The following is a 20013-nucleotide window of genomic DNA, read 5'->3' on the forward strand; positions in this document are numbered from 1 at the left end:
CAATTCTTAAGTCATATATATTGACTTCCAGCCAAGATGGTGGTGAGGAGGCACATAGCTGCTTGAGCTCCATGTTTTCTCTCAGAATTTACTTCATAACAAACCTCGAAATTAATGCTTGACGGGAAAAAAAACCTCACAAATAATTACAGAATTATTGTAGACATCCAGAAGACATCCTTGAAATTCACCAGAAAAGGTCTGTGTTTGGTCAGAGCAGGGGACGAACAGACTGGGCGAAGGCTGAGGGCAAGCAGTGAGAGAGAGGGGAAATGGGCAGGGTGCGATCTCTGCCATTTCTGTGAAACAACCTTTACCCTAGTGTGGATACTCCACCTTGGCAGCAAGCCAGGAGCAGCAGAGAAGGTGTAAACACTGGAGGTAAAGAATAAAACCCCAGAAAGCTAGCATCTCTCTGGACGCAGCCACCCCCACTCCCACCTGGAGTGACTTACATTGTTCTCAGAGCCTCAGAGCGCAGATGCAGTGCAACCATCGCTGTTCTGTTAGTGGCTCTCTGCTGCCCTACCCCCAGTCTGTAGAGGAAGCCCATTAACACCATCCAGCCCCATCCCCCCCAAAACAGACCAATTGTTTCTCTCGTCAATTTGTTTTCTTCCATTCCGCTCTTGACAAAATTTACAAAAAAATTCAAAAGGGTTCTAACCATTGACAGCTTCTGTATGGAGAGAGAGCAGACTTCAAATACTGAGGAGACTAAAAACAGACTGTTCCCAGAGGAATCCCCTAAGGGGGATGTGATCTGCTCCTCAATACAAAAGAATATCATTGAGGAAATCAAAAAGTCTCTCACAAGAGAGCTAGAAGAGAAATGGGAAAAGGAAAGGGAAGCTTGGAAAGAGAGCCTGGAGAACTCATCGAGAGTGGAAAAAGAGATAAATCACTGAGAAACAAAATTAGTGAATTAGAAAAGGCAAACAACTCCAAGGAAAACAGGATTAGTGAATTGGAAAAGGTAAGCAATTCCAAGGAAAACAGGATTAATGAGCTGGATAAAGAAATCAGCTCTCTAAAAAATAAAATGGATAAAATGGAAAAAAATTCCATAGAAGATAAAAACACAGTTGGACAATTACAAAAATATATAAAAAAGTGAGTGAAGAAAATACATCATTGAAAATTAGACTTGAACAAGTAGAAATGAATGACTCAAGGAGAAACCAAGAGGTAGAAGCAAAACCAGAGAAATGAAACAACTGAAAAGAATGTCAAGTACCTTATTAGACAGAAAACAGATCTGGAAAACAGATCCAGGAGAGACAATATGAGAATAATCAGACTCCCTGAAAAAATGTGAAGAAAAAAAAGAGCTTGGACACTATTTTTGAGGAAATTATCAAAGAGAACTGCCCAGACGTTTTGGAAACAGAGGGTAAAATAGACATTGAAAAAATTCATCGATCACCTACTGAAAGGGACCCTAAAATCAAAACGCCAAGAAATATAGTGGCCAAGTTCAAGAACCATCAGACAAAGGAAAAGATATTGGAAGCTGCTAGAAAAAAGCAATTCAGATATGGAGGATCCACAATAAGGATAACCCAGGATGTAGCAGCGTCCACATTAAAAGAACGCAGGGCCTGGAACATGATATTCCAAAAGGCTAAGGAACTTGGTATGCAGCCAAGAATAACTTACCCAGCAAAAATGAGCTTCGTTTTCCAGGGAAAAAGATGGACATTACGAAATAAATGAATTCCATCTATTCTTCATGAAAAAACCAGACCTACATAAAAGGTTTCATCTTCAAATACAGAACTCAAGGGATTTCTAAAAAGGTAAAAAGAAATCTTGAGAACTATACTTCTGCCATAAAAATATGTAAAGAACATATGTATAATTTGTCCTAGAAACTAGAGGTGGAAAGGAAATTATATCATAAAAAAGTGTAAAGTGGCGGTACTACATCTCATAAAGAGGCAAAGGTAACCAATTATATCTGAGAGAAAGAAAGGAGGGAAATGAACTTATTGTGTATCAATAGACATATTCGATTTATGGTGAAATTTCTACCATTTCATTGAAAAGTGAGAGGGAAGGAGTAAGCTAAGGGGAAGGGAATACAGAAATTGTGAGGAAAAGGGGTAAAATAAGGGGAGGAACTTTCAGGTGGGGGAGGGATCCTAAAAAGGGAGGGCTGTGAAAAGCAAGTGGTGTTCACAAGTTTAATACTGGGTAGGGGGGTAAGAAGGAAGGAAAGGGGAAAAGCATAAGCAGGGGTTTATAGGATGGCAAGCAATATGGAATTAGTCTTTCTAACCATAAATGTGAATGGGGCAAACTGCCTCACAAAGAGGAAGCCCTTAGCAGACTGGATTAAAAGTCAGAATCCTACTAAATGTTGTTTACAGGAAACACACCTCAAACAGGGTGATACATTCAAACTAAAAGTAAAAGGGTGGAGCATAATCTACTATGCTTCAGGCAAAACCAAAAAAGCAGGAGTAGCCATCCTCATCTCAGATCAAGCAAAAACCAAAATTGATCTAATTAAAAGAGATAAGGAAGGGCATTATATCCTGCTAAAGGGCAGCATCAATAATGAAGCAGTATCAATATTAAACATATATGCAGCAAATTGTGCAACATCTAAATTCTTAAAAGAGAAATTAGGAGAGCTGCAAGAGGAAATAGAGAGCAAAACTATAATAGTGGGAGATCTCAACCTTGCACTCTCAGAATTAGATAAATCAAACAACAAAATAAATAAGAAAGAAGTCAAAGAGGTAAATAGAATACTAGAAAAGTTTGATATGATAGATCTTTGGCGAAAGCTAAATGGAGACAGAAAGGAGTATACTTTTTTCTCAGCAGTTCATGGAACCTATACAAAAATTGATCATATACTAGGGCATAAAAACCTCAAAATCAAATGCAGTAAGGCAGAAATAGTAAATGCATCCTTTTCAGACCACAGTGCAATCAAAATTACATTTAATAAAAAGCCAGGGAAAAATAGACCAAAAAATAATTGGAAACTAAATAATCTTATACTAAAGAATGAGTGGGTAAAACAGCAAATCATAGACATAATTAATAACTTCACCCAAGAAAATGACAGCCAAATCAGTAATAAGGGGAAGTTTTATATCTCTACAGGCCTGCTTGCATAAAATAGAGAAAGAGAGGGCCAACGAATTAGGCTTACAACTAAAATTGCTAGAAAAGGAACAAATTAAAAACTCCCAGACAAACACAAAACTTGAAATACAAAAAATAAAAGGTGAGATTAATAAAATTGAAAGTAAAAAAAACTATTGAATTAATTAATAAAACTAAGAGTTGGCTCTATGAAAAAACCAACAAAATAGGCAAACCCTTAGTAAACCTGATTAAAAAAAGGAAAGAGAAAAAGCAAATTGTTAGTCTTGAAAATGAAAAGGGTGAACTCACCACTAATGAAGAGGAAATTAGAACAATAGTTAGGAGCTACTTTGCTCAACGTTTTGCCAATAAATTCGATAACTTAAATGAAATGGAAGAATACCTTCAGAAATATAGCTTGCCCAGATTAACAGAGGAAGAAGTAGTCTAAACAGTCCCATCTCAGAAAAAGAAATAGACCAAGCTATTAACCAACTTCCTAAGAAAAAGTCCCCAGGACCAGATGGATTTACATTTGAATTCTACCAAACATTTAAAGAACAACTAACTCCAATGCTATGTAAACTATTTGAAAAAATAGGGATTGAAGGAGTCCTACCAAATTCCTTCTATGACACAGACAGGGTACTGATACCTAAACCAGGTATATCGAAAACTGATAAAGAAAATTATAGACCAATTTCCTTAATGAATATTGATGCTAAAATCTTAAAGAAGATATTAGCAAATAGACTTCAGATATTTATCCCCAGGATAATACACTACGACCAAGTGGGATTTATACCAGGAATGCAGGGCGGGTTTAATATTAGGAAAACTATTAGTATAATTGACCATATTAATAATCAAATTAATAAAAACCATATGATCATCTCAATAGATGCAGAAAAATCATTTGATAAAATCCAACATCCATTCCTACTAAAAACACTTGAGAGTATAGGAATAAATGGACTATTCCTTAAAATAATAAGTAGCATATATTTAAAACCTTCGGTAAACATCCTATGTAATGGCGATAAACTGCAACCTTTCCCAGTAAGATCAGGAGTGAAACAAGGTTGCCCACTATCACCATTACTTTTCAATATAGTACTAGAAACACTAGCCTCGGCAATAAGAGCCGAGAAAGAGATTCAAGGAATTAGAGTAGGAAATGAGGAAATCAAACTATCACTCTTTGTAGATGACATGATAGTATACTTAGAGAACGCCAAAAACTCTTCTAAAAATTTATTAGAAATAATTCAGAATTTTAGCAAAGTTGCAGGATACAAAATAAATCCACATAAATCCTCAACATTTTTATACATTACCAACACAATCCAACAGCAAGAGATACAAAGAGAAATTCCATTCAAAATAACGAATGATAGTATAAAATATTTGGGAATATATCTACCAAAGGAGAGTCAGGAATTATATGAGCAAAATTACAAAACACTTGCCACAAAAATAAAGTCAGATTTAAATAATTGGAAGGACATTCTGTGCTCTTGGATAGACCAAGCGAATATAATTAAAATGACAATACTCCCTAAACTAATCTATTTATTTAGTGCTATACCAATCAGACTTCCAAGAAACTATTTTAATAACCTAGAAAAATAGCAATAGAATTCATATGGAACAACAAAACGTCGAGAATTTCAAGGTAAGTAATGAAAAAAAATTTAAGTGAAGGTGCTCTATCAGTACCTGATCTACGACTGTATTATAAAGCAACAGTCACCAAAACCATTTGATATTGGCTTAAAAATAGACTAGTTGATCAGTGGCATAGGTTAGGTTCACAGGGCAAGATAGTGAATAAAAATAGCAATCTAGTGTTTGACAAACCCAAAGATCCCAAATTTTGGGATAAGAATTCATTATTTGACAAAAACTGATGGGAAAACTGGAAATTAGTATGGCAGAAACTAGGCATGGACCCACATTTAACACCCCATACTAAGATTAGATCAAAATGGGTCCAAGATTTAGGCATAAAGAACGAAATCATAAATAAATTGGAGGAACATGGGATGGTTTACCTCTCAGACTTGTGGAAGAGGAAGGAGTTTGTGTCCAAGGGAGAACTAGAGACCATTATTGATCACAAAATAGAACATTTTGATTACACCAAATTAAAAAGTTTTTGCACAAACAAAACTAATGCAAACAAGATTAGAAGGGAAGTAACAAATTGGGAAAACATTTTTACAGTTAAAGGTTCAGATAAAGGCCTCATCTCCAAAATATACAGAGAATTGACTTTAACTTATAAGAAATCAAGCCATTCTCTAATTGATAAATGGTCAAAGGATATGAACAGACAATTTTCAGTTGATGAAATTAAAACTATTTCCACTCATATGAAAGAGTGTTCCAAATCACTATTGATCAGAGAAATGCAAATTAAGACAACTCTGAGATATCATTACACACCTGTCAGATTGGCTAAGATGACAGGAACAAATAACAATGAATGTTGGAGGGGCTGTGGGAAAACTGGGACACTGATGCATTGTTGGTGGAGTTGTGAAAGAATCCAACCATTCTGTAGAGCAATCTGGAATTATGCCCAAAAAGTTATCAAAATGTGTATACCCTTTGACCCAGCCATACTACTCTGCGCTTATATCCCAAGGAAATACTAAAGAAGGGAAAGGGACCTATATGTGCCAAAATGTTTGTGGCAGCCCTTTTCATAGTGGCTAGAAGCTGGAAGATGAATGGATGTCCATCAATTGGAGAATGGTTGGGTAAATTATGGTATATGAATGTTATGGAATATTATTGTTCTGTAAGAAATGACTAACAAGAGGAATACAGAGAGGCTTGGAGAGACTTACATCAACTGATGCTAAGTGAAATGAGCAGAACCAGAAGATCATTATACACTTCAACAATGATACTGTACGAGGATGTATTCTGATGTAAGTGGATATCTTCAACATAGAGAAGAGCTAATCCAATTCCAATTGATCAATGATGGACAGAATCAGCTACATCCAGAAAAGGAACACTGGAAAATGAGTTTAAACTCTTATTTTTACCTTCTGAATCCATTTCTTCCTGTGCAACAAGAAATTCGGTTCTACACACATATATTGTATCTAGAATATATTGTAATATATTTAACATGTAAAAGACTGCCTGCCATTTGGGGGAGAGGGTTGAGGGAGGAAGCGAAAAAATCTGAACAGAAGTAAGTGCAAGAGATAATGTAAAAAATTATCCATGCATATGTACTGTCAAAAAAAGTAATAATTATAAAATAAAATTAAAATTAAAAAAAAAGAAAGTTACAAAAAACAACTATTGAATTAATAAATAAAACCAAGAGTTGGTTTTATGAAAAAGCCAACAAAATAGATAAACTTTTGATAAATCTGATCAGAAAAAAGAAAGAGGAAAATCAAATTGTTAGTCTTACAAATGAAAAGGGTGATCTTTCCACCAATGAAGAGAAAATTAGAGAAACAATAAGGAGTTTCTTTGCCAAACTTTATACCAATAAATTTGATAACTTAAGTAAAATGGATGACTACCTCCAAAGCTACCTTATGCTTCCTAGATTAACACAGGAGGAGGTAAATTGCTTAAATAGTCCCATTTCAGAAAAAGAAATAGAACAAACTATTAATCAACTTCCTAGGAAAAAATCACCAGGACCAGACAGATTTATATGTGAATTCTACCAAACATTTAAAGAACAAATAGCCCCAATGTTATATGAACTATTTGAAAAAATAGGGGATGAAGGAGTCCTGCCAAACTCCTTTGATGACACTGACATGGTACTGATACCTAAACGAGGTAGATCGAAAACTGAGAAAGAACACTATAGACCAATTTCCTTAATGATGTTAAAATCTTAAAATAGATATTAGCAAAAAGACTTCAGAAAATCATCCCCAGGATAATATACTATGGTCAAGTAGGATTTATACCAGGAATGCAGGGCTGGTTTAATATTAGGAAAACTTTTAGTATAATTGACCATATGAATAATCAAATTAATAAAAACCATATGATCTTCTCAATGGATGCAGAAAAAGCATTTGATAAAATCCAACATCCATTCCTACTAAAAACGCTTGAGAGTATAGGAGAAAATGGACTATTCCTTAGAATAATCAGGAGCATATATTTAAGACGGTTAGTAAGTATAATATGTAGTAGAGATAAACTGGAATCTTTCCCAGTAAGAGTAGGAGTGAAACAAGGTTGCCCCCTATCACCATTAATATTCACTATTGTATTAGAAATGCTAGCTTCAGAAATAAGAGTCAAGAAAGAGATTAAAAGAATAAGAGTAGGTAATGAGGAAATCAAACTATAACTCTTTGCAGATGATATGCTGGTATACTTAGAGAACCTCAAAGACTCTGCTAAAATACTATTACAAACAATTCACAACTTTAGCAAAGTTGTTGGATACCAAATAAATCCACATAAATCCTCAGCATTTTTATACATCACAAACAAAATACAATAGCAAGAGATACAAAGAAAAATTCCATTCCAAACAAATGTCGAGAGTATAAAATATTTGGGAATCCATCTACCAAAGAAAAGTCAGGAATTATATGAGCAACATTACAAAACACTTGCCACAAAATTAAAGTCAGATTTAAGTAATTGGAAAGACATTCACTGCTTGTGGATAGGCCAAACCAATATAATAAATATGACAATACTCCCCAACTAATCTATTTAGTCAGTGCTATACCAATCAGACTCCAAAGAAACTATTTTATTTACCTAGAAAAAATAACAACAAAATGCATATGGAAGAATAAAAGGTTGAGAATTTCAAGGGAATTAATGAAAAAAGGTCAGATGATGGTAGTCTAGATGTACCTGATCTTGAGATATATTATAAAGCAGCAGTCACCAGAACCGTTTGGTATTGGCTAAGAAATAGATTAGTTGATCAGTGGAAAAGATTATGTACACAGGACAAAATAGGGTACAACTATAGCAATCTAGTGTTTGACAAACCCAAAGATACCAATATTTGGGATAAGAACTCATTATTTGAAAAAAAAAAAACTGTTGGGAAAACTGGAATTTAGTATGGCAGAAATTAGATATGGATCCACTCTTAACACCATATACCAAGATAAGATCAAAATGGGTCCATGAATTAGGCATAAAGAATGAGATCATAAATAGATTAGAGGACAGAGGACAGTCTACCTCTCAGACCTGTGGAGTAGGAAGGAATTTATGACCAAAGGAAAACTAGAGATCTTTATTGATCACAAAATAGAAGATTTTGATTACATCAAATTAAAAAGCTTTTGTACAAACAAAATTAATGCAAACAAGATTAGAAGGGAAGTAACAAACTGGGAAAATATTTTTATAGATAAAGGTTCAGATAAAGGCCTCATTTCCAAAATATATAGAGAACTGACTCTAATTTATAAGAAATCAAACCATTCTCCAGTTGACAAATGGTCAAAGGATATGAACAGACAATTTTCAGATGATGAAATTGAAACTATATCCACTCATATGAAAGTGTTCCAAATCTCTACTGATCAGAGAAATGCAAATTAAGACAACTCTGAGATACCACTATACACCTGTCAGATTGACTAAGATTACAGGAAAAGATAATGATGAATGTTGGAGGAGATGTGGGAAAACTGGGACACTGATGCTTTGTTGGTGGAATTGTGAAAGAATCCAGCCATTCTGGAGAGCAATTTGGAACTATGCCCAAAAAGTTATCAAACTGTGCATACCCTTTGATCCAGCAGTGCTACTACTGGGTTTATATCCCAAAGAAATTCTAAAGATGGGAATGTCGCCTGTACATGCCAAAATGTTTGTCGCAGCTCTTTTTGTAGTGTCTAGAAACTGGAAAATGAATGGATGTCCATCAATTGGAGAATAGTTGGGTAAATTGTGGAATATGAATGTTATGGAATATTATTGCTCTGTAAGAAATGACCAGCAGAATGAATAAAGAGAGGTTTGGAGAGACTTACATGCACTGATGCTGAGTGAAATGAGCAGCATGAGGATATCACTATACACTTCAACAATACTGTATGAAGTTATATTCTGATTGAAGTGGATATCTTCAACATAAAGAAGATCCAGTTCACTTCCAGTTAATTAGTGATGGACAGAAACAGCTACACCCAGAGAAGGAACACTGGGAATTGAATGTAAACTGTTTGCACTACTCTCTTTCTACCCAGGTTGCTTATACCTTTGTAATTCAATTCTTACCATGCAACAAAAAAATTGCATTTTCACACATATATTGTATCTAGGTTATATTGTCACACATTTAATATGTATGGGATTATCTGTCATCTAGGGAAGGAAGTAGAAGGAGGGAGGCAAAATTTGGAAAAATGAATACAAGGGAAAATGTTGTAAAAAATTAGTTGTGCATATGTACTGTCAAAAAATTATAATTATAAAATTAATTTAAAAAGGAAAAGGAAAAACTTGCTAATAATGAAGAGGAAATCAGAGCAATAATTAGGAATTACTTTGCCCAACTCTATGCCAATAAATTTGATAACTTAAATGAAATGGATGAATACCTTCAAAAATATAGGTTGCCCAGATTTACAGAGAAGAAGTAAATTGCTTAAATAGGTCCATCTTAGGAAAAAGAAATAGAACAAGCTATTAATCAACTTTGTAAGAAAAAATCCCAAGGACTAAATAGATTTACATATGAATTCTGCCAAATATTTAAAAGACAATTAACCCCAATGCTATATAAATTATTTGAAAAAATAGGGAATGACGGAGTCCTACCAAATTCCTTTTATGACACAAACATGCTACTGATACTTAAACCAGGTAGGATGAAATCAGAAAAGGAAAATTAAAGACCAATTTATCTTAGGAATACTGATGCAAAAATCTTCAATAAAATATTAGCAAAAATATTAATAATCATCCCCAGCATAATACACCATGCTTAAGTAGGGTTTATACCAGGAAAGCAGTGCTGGTTCAATATTAGGGAAAGGATTAACATAATTGACTATATCAATAACCAAATTAACAAAAACAATATGGTCATCTCAACAGATGCAGAAAAAGCATTTTAATAAAATCCAACACCCATTCCTACTAAAAAAATACTTGAGAGTACAGGAAATAAATGGACTTTTCCTTAAACTAGTCAGTAGCATCTATGGAACACCATCAGTAAGCATCACATGTAATGGTGATAAACTGGAACCATTTCCAATAAAATCAGAAGTGAATCCAGGTTGTCCACTATCACCATTATTATTCAATATTGTGTTAGAAATGCTAGTTTCAGCAATAAGAGATGAAAGATATTAAAAGAATTAGAACAGGCAATGATGAAACCAAATTATCACTCTTTGCAGATGATATGATGATATACTTAGAAAACCACAGAGATTCTACTAAAAAGCTATTAGTAATAATTTGCAAATTTAGCAAATTTTCAGGATGCAAAATAAATCCACATACATCCTCAGCATTTCTATACATCACTAACAAAATCCAATAGCAAGGGATACAAAGAGAATTTTCATTTAAAATAACAGTTGATAGTATAAAATATTTGGGAATCTATCTGCAAAAGGAAAATCAGGAACTATATTAGCAAAAATACAAAACACTTTCTACAAAACACTTTCCACAAAAATAAAGGCAGATCTAAACAATTGTAAAAAATAGTAAGTACTCTTGGATATTTCAAACAAATATAATAAAGACGAAAATACTCCTTAAACTAATCTATTTATTTATTGCTATACTAATCAGACTCCCAATAAACTATTTTAATGATCTAGAAACTATAACAACAAAATTCATATGGAAGCAAAAAAGGTCAAGAATTTTTTTGGAAACTAATGAAAAAAAAATAAATAAATAAAGATGGCCTAGCTGTACTAGATCTAAAACTATATTATAAAGCAGTGGTCACAGAAACCATTTGATACTGGCTAAGAAGTAAATGAGTTGGGTCAGTGGAATAGGTTAGGTTCACAAGACAAAATTTTCAATAAGTAGCAATCTAGTGTTTGACAAACCCAAAAAACCCAACTTTTGGGATAAGAATGCATTATTTGATAAAAACTGCTGGGAAATTGGAAATTAGTATGGCATTGACCCACACTTAACACCATACACAAAGATAAGATCAAAATGGGTTCATGATCTAGGCATAAAGTATGAAATTATAAATAAATTAGAACAGCATGGGATTATTTATTTCTCAGTCCTGTGGAGGAGGAAGGAATTTGTGACTAAAGAAAAACTAGAGATCAATATTGACCACAAAATAGAAAAATTTGATTATATCAAGTTAAAAAGCTTTTGTACAAACAAAACCAATGCACACAAGATTAGAAGGGAAGCAATAAATTCGGAAAACATCTTTACAGATAAAGTTTCTGATAAAGGCCTCATTTCTAAAATACATAGAGAATTTACTCTGATTTTTAAGAAATCAAGCCTTTCTCCAATTGATAAATTGCCAAAGGATATGAGCAGACAATTCTCAGATGAAGAAATTGAAATTATTTCTAGCCATATAAAAAGATGCTCCAAGTTATTACTCAGAGAAATGCAAATTAAGACAACTCTGAGATACCACTAAATACCTGTCAGATTGGCTAGAATGACAGGGAAAGATAATGCAGAATATTGAAGGCGATGTGGGAAAACAGGGACACTAATACATTGTTGGTGGAATTGTGAATACATCCAGTCATTCTGGAGAATGATTTGGAATTATGCTCAAAAAGTTACCAAACTGTGCATACCCTTTGATCCAGCAGTGTTACTACTGGGCTTATATCCCAAAGAGATTTTAAAGAAGAGAAAGGGACCTACCTGTATGTGCAAGAATGTTTGTGGCAGCCCTCTTTGTAGTGGCCAGAAACTGGAAACTGAGTGGATGCCCATCAACTGAAGAATGGCTGAAGAAATTGTTATATACGAATATTATGGAATTTTATTGTTCTGTAAGAAATAACCAGTAGGATGATTTCAGAAAGGCCTGGAGAGATTGACATGAACTGATGCTGAGTGAAATGAGCAGGACCAGGAGATTATTATATAGTTCAACAACAATACTATATGATGATCAATTCTGATGGATGTGGCCATCTTCAACAATGAGATGAACCAAATCAGTTCTAAAAGAGCAGTAATGAACTGAATCAGTTACACCCAGAGAAATAACTGGGAGATGACTATGAACCACTACATAGAATTCTCAATGCCCCTATTTTTGTTCATCTGCATTTTTGATTTCCTTCACAGGCTAATTTTATGCTATTTCAAAGTCTGACTCTTTGTCCAGCAAAATAAATTTTGGGGCATGTATACATATATTGTATTTAATTTATACTTTAACATATGTAACATGTATTGGTCAACCTGCCATCTGGGGGAGAGGGATGGGGGAAAGAGCGGAAAAATTGAAACAAAAGGCTTGGCAATTGTCAATGCTGTAAACTTACCCATGCATATATTTTGTAAATAAAAAAAAACTATAATAAAAAATAAAAAATGGAATAGTTAAGATTCACAAGACACAATAATCAATTATTGTAGTAATCCAGTTTTTGGCAAACCCAAACAGCCCATCTTCTGGGGAAAAAGCTCACTATTTGACAAAAATTGCTGGAAAAAATTGGAAAATACTAGGCATTGACCAACACCTAATACCCTATACCAAGATAACATAAAAATGGGTTTGTGATGCCAACATAAAAAGTAACATTATAAGCAAATTAGAAGAACAAAGGGTAATCTACCTCTCAGATCTGTGGAGAAAGAAGGAATTTGTGGCCAAAGAACTAGAGTACATTATGAAATACAAAATGGATAATTTTGATTATATTAAGTTAAAAAAAAAATTGTACAAGCCAAACCAATGCAGATTAGAAGGAAAGCAGAAAACTGGGGAATTTTTTTTTCATTTTCTGATAAGACCTCATTTCTAAAATACATAGAGATTGACTCAAAGTTTTAAGAATATAAACCTCTCTCCAATTGATAATGGTCACTATTGATTCAAAAATGCAAATGAAGAGAACTCTGATGTACCACTATACACCTCTCAGATTCACTAAGATGACAGGAAAACAAAATGTTGAATATTGGAGGGAAAATGGAAAAGCGGACACTAGTACATTGCTGGTGGATTTGTTAACTAATCTAATCATTCTGAAGAGCAATAAGGAATTATGCTCAAGGGACTACCAAACTGTGCATACCTTTGATCCAGCAGTGTCTCTATTGGGCCTGCATCCCAAAGAGATCATAACAAAGGGGAAAGGATCCACATGGGCAAAAATATTTGTAACAGCCCTTTTAGTAGTGGAAAAAAAACTGGAAATTAAGTGAATGCCTATCAGTTTGAGAATGGCTGAATAAGTTATGGTAGATGAAAATAATGTAATATTATTTTTGTATAAATCATGATGAACAGTTGCTTTTAGAAATGCCTGGAGACTCTTACATGAACTGATGCTAAGTGAGTAGAACCAAGAAAACATTGTATATAGAAACAACAAGCTCATGTTATGATCAACTGTTAAGGACTTTGATCTTTCAAAAATGAGGTGATTCAGGAAAATTCCAAAACTCCTGTGATGGACAGAACCATCTGCATTCAGAGAGAGGACTATGAAGATTGAATGTGGATCACAGGATAGCATTTTCACCTTTTTTGTTGTTGTTTGCTGGGATTTTTCTTTTCATTCTCATTTTTCCCTTTTTGACTTGATTTTTCTTGTGCAACAAGATAATTGTTGATATATGGATAGAAGAATTGAATATGTTTTAAAAATATTGGATTACTTTCTGTCTAAAAGAGGGGTTTGGGGGAAGGGAGGAAGAAAAAAAATCAGGAACACAAGGTTTTGCAAGGTGAATGTTGAAAATTATCTATGCATATATTTTAAAGATGAAAAGCTAAAAAAAAAAGGAAAGAAAAATGCTTAAAAAATAATAATTGTAGGGACAGCCGGTTGGTGCAGTGAATAGAGTTCCATCCCTGAAATCAGGAGGACCTGAGTTCAAATCTGGTCTCAGACACTTAACACTTCCTAGCTGTGTGACCCTGGGAAAGTCACTTAACCCCAATTGCCTCAGCAAAAAAAAAGAAGAAGAAGAAGAAGAAGAAGAAGAAGAAGAAGAAGAAGAAGAAGAAGAAGAAGAAGAAGAAGAAGAAGAAGAAGAAGAAGAAGAAGAAGAAGAAGAAGAAGAAGAAGAAGAAGAAGAAGAAGAAGAAGAAGAAGAAGAAGAAGAAGAAGAAGAAAAAGGAGAAGAAAATAATGCTTTTATTCTACTTTCTTACTAAATATTTTTGTTCTAGAAGTTGCTAAAGTTCTAGCACTAGAATTTAAAGTTACTAAATCAATTGATATTAAGCAGGTTCATCAAAGGCTTATTATCAATACTACTAGAAGACATAGGCTCTCAGGATTACCTCCATAATCCTCAAATAAGAAATAGTAATCTGATTAACTTTTTTTGGGGGGGAAAGCAAACTTGCTGACAAAATGGGAGTTTGAAAATTAATTAACATATTTATGGATTGTAGTCATTACTGGCACAATGATAAAATTATACATATATCAGAAATATGAAATTCACTATTATCAAACCTTTATATATATGTATATATATAATATATATACATGTATATGGGGGTGTATGTAATATAAATTATATATCACTAAATCTTCAGAACTCCATAAGGCTATTTATAGTCTTTCTCTACTGTTATTTTAATTTTACACTTGAGCAAACTGTGGTACAAATAATTGTATGACTATACTGCATAATATATCATAATACATACATAATACATCATAATAACATCACGACAATTAGTAAAGTGGTAGCACAACTTCTAAGCTGAGGTTGCTCAGTTTTTATTTTTTTTTCCTTCCACACTAAACTTTCTTTTATTTATAAGATATTGCACTAAGTTCTAGGGAAAAAAAGAATTTTAATTGTTCTTGACCCTAAATGATTTTCTCTCATCCTTTATACAACTAATTGATATTCTTAAAGTCAGATCTCCTTTGTTTTTCAATGGCTCCCAACTGCCTCTAATTTTAGATAAAAAAGTCCCTGTGTGGCATTTAAAGGCCTTCACATTATGGTTATAGCCAATCTTTTCAATCAAATTATACAATGTTCTTCCTTGGCACTCTCAGTCCCAGCCAAATTAATCTGGATGATATTCTCCCATACATGACATTTAATCTTCTTACTCTGTATCTCTGAGCAAATTGCCTCAACTCTTGGAAAGCACTTCATTCTTACTTTTGCTACTTAACAAACCCAATATAATTTATACCACCTTATAGAATAGGGTTTTTGCCTCATGAAAACTCTATTCATTTCTTTGTATATGGTACTTAGCTCAATATTTCAGGCCTAACTTCTCTCCTAATTATCCTCATTCTCTTATCACTGACTACTGGACATCTCAAACTGAATGCCTCATTACTGCTTCAAACTCAAAATGATGAAAGCAGAAGGCATTATTTTCCTTCCTCATCCCAATTCCTTTCTCTTTAGAATTTTCTTATCACTGAATTCTAGTCATGAATATTGGAAACTTTGGTGCCATATTCTACTCCTCACTGACACTAACTTCATAAACATATTCTGTTACCAAGTCCTGTCATTTCTATTTCACCAATATCTATCCTATATATCTTCTGGAAGCTAACTTCTCTACTATATTAGTGCAAGTCCTCTTCATGCAATGTTTGGAATATTGCAAAAGCCTTCTGTTTTGTTTCCCTATCTCAAGCCTCTTATAATGACAGAACATTCTCCATTCAGCTATAGAAGGGACCTTATAAGTTTGACCATACTGCAGGATCAAACACAAGTCTTAAATTATCTTTTAAAGCTCTTTTCAACCTATCTTCTTCCTGCCTTTTTCGTATTCTGACATTTTATTGCCTTTAACATACCCCATATGATCCAATAATATTTACTGTCACTTGCATATCACTCTGTCTCCTGACCATATATTATGCCTTTATACTGGCTATTATTCATGCTTGGAATGTTCTTCTTCATCAATGTTTCCTGACTTCCTTTAGATTTAGCTTAAATTCCACCTTTTACAAGATATTTTTCTCATTATTTCTCCCAATCTACTTTATTGACTTCCTTCTGAAATCACTTCCAGTTTGTTCTGTCTGTATCCTGTATGCTCATAGTTTTTGCTTATTGTCTCCCCAAAATGAGCTTCCTCAGGGCAAGAAAGTTTTGCCTTTATACTTAGCCCAGTAATTCTTGCAGAGTGATTGACTTCATGATAGCACAAAAAAGTTGTAAGAATTTGGGTCTCATGTATAGTTACAGATATTATGAGAATACTTTAGACTTGCCACCATTAGTAAAATGAAGCTCTCCCTGACTCCAGGTCCACCAGTCTATTCAAGTGAAAACTTTCTCTTCTTCACTAGAACTCACCTAACTTGATTTCCCCATATGACATTTTAACGGAATCTTGGTTGATTCTAATTTCCCATATGCCTATGACCTTCTCCCAATACAATTGGTTAACTATATGTCTCTTGTCTACAATTGACATCAAGTTAAAGGAACATTTTTCCATACTAATATATATTTCACTCTTTTTAAGATATATTTCCATAATCATGGTGGATGGTCAATAAAAGATAAAAAAATCCTTATCTCACAGACTAAGGCTGGAAACACAGCTGAGAGACTATAATAAGATGAAATTATGTATAATTCTAGCTATTAAAACTGAAATTATGGTCCTTTCCATACTCAAACAACTACATAGATGAGCACTTGAGCTTGTATTCTGCTACTGATTATATTTCTATATAAGATAAGAACCTTCAAAGAATATGAACAGAAAATTTTCAGATGACGAAATTAAAGCCATATTTAAGTCATATGAAAAAATAGTCCAAATCACTATTGATTAGAAAAACAAAAATTAAGACAACTCTGTTACCACTTCACACTAATAAAATGACAGGAAAAGATAATGATAAATGTTTAAGGGAATGAGGGGAAGCTGAAACACTAATATATTGTTGGTAGAGCGGTGGACTGATCCAACTATTCTGTAAAACAATTTGGAACTATACCCAAAGGGCTATCAAAATATCTATACTCTTTGATCCAGCAGGATCTCTTGTGGTTCTGTAAGCCAAGTAGATCATAAAAAAGAGGAAAAAGGACCTGCATGTACAAACATTTTTGTAGCAGGCCTTTTTGTACTTGCAAGGAACTGGAAACTGAGTGGATGTCGATCAGTTGGGGAATGGCTGAATAAGTTAAGGCACATGAATATAATGTTCTATTAAAAATGATCAACAGATTGATTTCAGTGAGATATAAAGAGACTTACACAAACTGATGTGTACAAGTGAGTAGAACCAAGAGGAATTGTACATAGCAACAAGATTATCTGATGATCAATTGTGATGGACTTGGCTCTTTTCAACAATGGTCTGATTCAGGGAAATTACAATAGTCTTCTGGAAAGAACTATCTGTATTTAGGGAGAGGACTATGGGAACTGAATATCATACACAACATAGTATTTTTACATTTTTTGTTGTTGTTAGCTTGCTTGTGTTTTTCTTATTGTTCTCTTTTGATCTGATTTTCCATGTGCAGCATGATGTGTGGAAATAAGTTTAGAAGAATTGCACATGTTTAATCTACATTAGATTTATAGCTATCTAGAAGAAACCGGAGCAAGGTAGGGATGGAGAAAAATTTGGAACACCAATTTCTGCAAGGGTGAATGATGAAAATTATCTTTGCCTGTATTTGAAACCTAAAAAGTTATTATTATAAAAAGAACCTTGAAATATCTCAAAATAAATATGGATATAATTAAACAATGTTGTAAGAATTTATTTTTTATAAAGCTTTTTATTTTCAAAACATATACATGGATAATTTTACATCATTGACCTTTGCATAGCCTTGTGTTTCAGATTTTCTCATCCTTCCCCTCACTTCCTCCCCTAGATGGCAAGCAAACCAATATATGTTAAACATGTTAAAATATATGTAAAATCCAATATATATTTATACATTTCTTTTGCTGCACAAAACATCACATTAAAAAAAAGAAACTAATGAGTAAGAAAACAAAAATTCAAGCAAACAACAATAAAAAGAGTGATAATGTTATGCTGTGATCCACATTTAGTTCTCACAGTTCTCTCTCTGAGTGTAGATGGCGCTCTTCATCACAAGATCATTGTAACCTGCCTCAATTATCTTATTGTTTGAAAAAGTCACATTGATCAGAATAGCTTATCCTATAATATTGATGTTTCTGTGTACAATAATCTCCAGGTTCTGCTCATTTCACTTACAATCAATTCACATAAGTTTCTCCAGGCCTTTCTAAAATCATTGTCCTGATCATTTCTTATAGAACAATAATATTCCATTACATACTTATACCACAACTTACTTAGTCATTCTCCATCTAATGGGCATCCATTCAGTTTCCAATTTCTTGTCACTACAAAATGGGCTGTCACAAACATTTTTGCACATGAGTGTCCCTTTCTTTCCTTTAAGATATCTTTGAGATAGGCACAAGAGAACTGCTGGGTCAAAGGATATGAACAGTTTGATAACTCTCTGAGCATAGTTCCAAATTGCTGTACAGAATAGCTAGATCTGTTCACATCTCCACCAACAATGTATTAGTGCGGCATTTTCCCCACATCCCTTCCAACATTTATCTTTGTGTTTTCCTGTCATCTTAGCCAATCTGAGAGATGTGTAATGGTATCTCAGAGTTGTCTTAATTTGCATTTCTCTGATCAATAGTAATTTAGAGCACATAAGAATTTCTTAAATCAGGATATACACGTACTATTTAATAATATTAACCAGAAATACTTTTTAAGAACATTATTTTAAGCTTTATCATATCCTTCTTTCATAATATTCTTATTGCTACTTGTTAAGTGTCAATAATGTCATGAAGTTACAATATTTGAAAGAAAGATAACCAGGTCATTGTCCTAATATTCAATCAAGTTTAGTGCATATTTGTGAATAAAAGTAGCGGATTCAAGGATAAATAATTCATAAAGTAGATGAGATTGGGGCAGGGGTAGGAAGTAAAGGAAAATATATAAAGGGAAGGAATCTGAGCAAACAATGACTGAGACAATGTAATAGTAACAAAAGAGCTGTGGAACAGATTGAAATTTCCCTCTTTATGTGAATATCAATATACATTTTTGTTTAAATATTAAATTATATATAGTAAAATTGGTCAGATAAGATTGAAATAGGTTCATGATTTAGACAGAGTGATACTATAAGCAAATTAGAAGAACAAAAGATAATCTACCTCTCAGATCTGTGGAGAAGGAAGGAATTTGTGACCACAGAATACTAGAGCACAATATGGAATGCAAAATGGATAATTTTGATTATATCAAGTTAAAAAAGTTTGTACAGACAAAAACAATGCAGACAAGATTAGAAGGGAAACAATAAACTGGGGGAAAATTTATATAGAAGAGTTCTGACAAATGCTTCATTTCTAAAATATATAGAGAACTGACTCAAATTTTGACTCTTCAAAGTCAAAAAAGTCTCTACTGAGCCTGTATCCCAAGGAGATCACAAAAAAGGGGAAAATGTGTGCATATTTTTGTGCACATATGCACATAATCATTTATGTTGTGCAAAAATACAGAATATCTATGAAATCAGAGAATCTGGATATAGTTGTCTCTACTTTTTACTACCTATGTAATTTTTGGCAAGTCATTTCCTTCTTGAAGCTTCAGTTTCTCTTTTTAAAACTTTATTATTATCCCCCAGTTAAATGTAAAAATAATTTTTAACATTTGTTTTTAACTTTGAGTT

The sequence above is a fragment of the Sminthopsis crassicaudata genome, chromosome 2 (genome assembly GCF_048593235.1).
Source record: "Sminthopsis crassicaudata isolate SCR6 chromosome 2, ASM4859323v1, whole genome shotgun sequence".
NCBI lineage: Eukaryota > Metazoa > Chordata > Mammalia > Dasyuromorphia > Dasyuridae > Sminthopsis > Sminthopsis crassicaudata.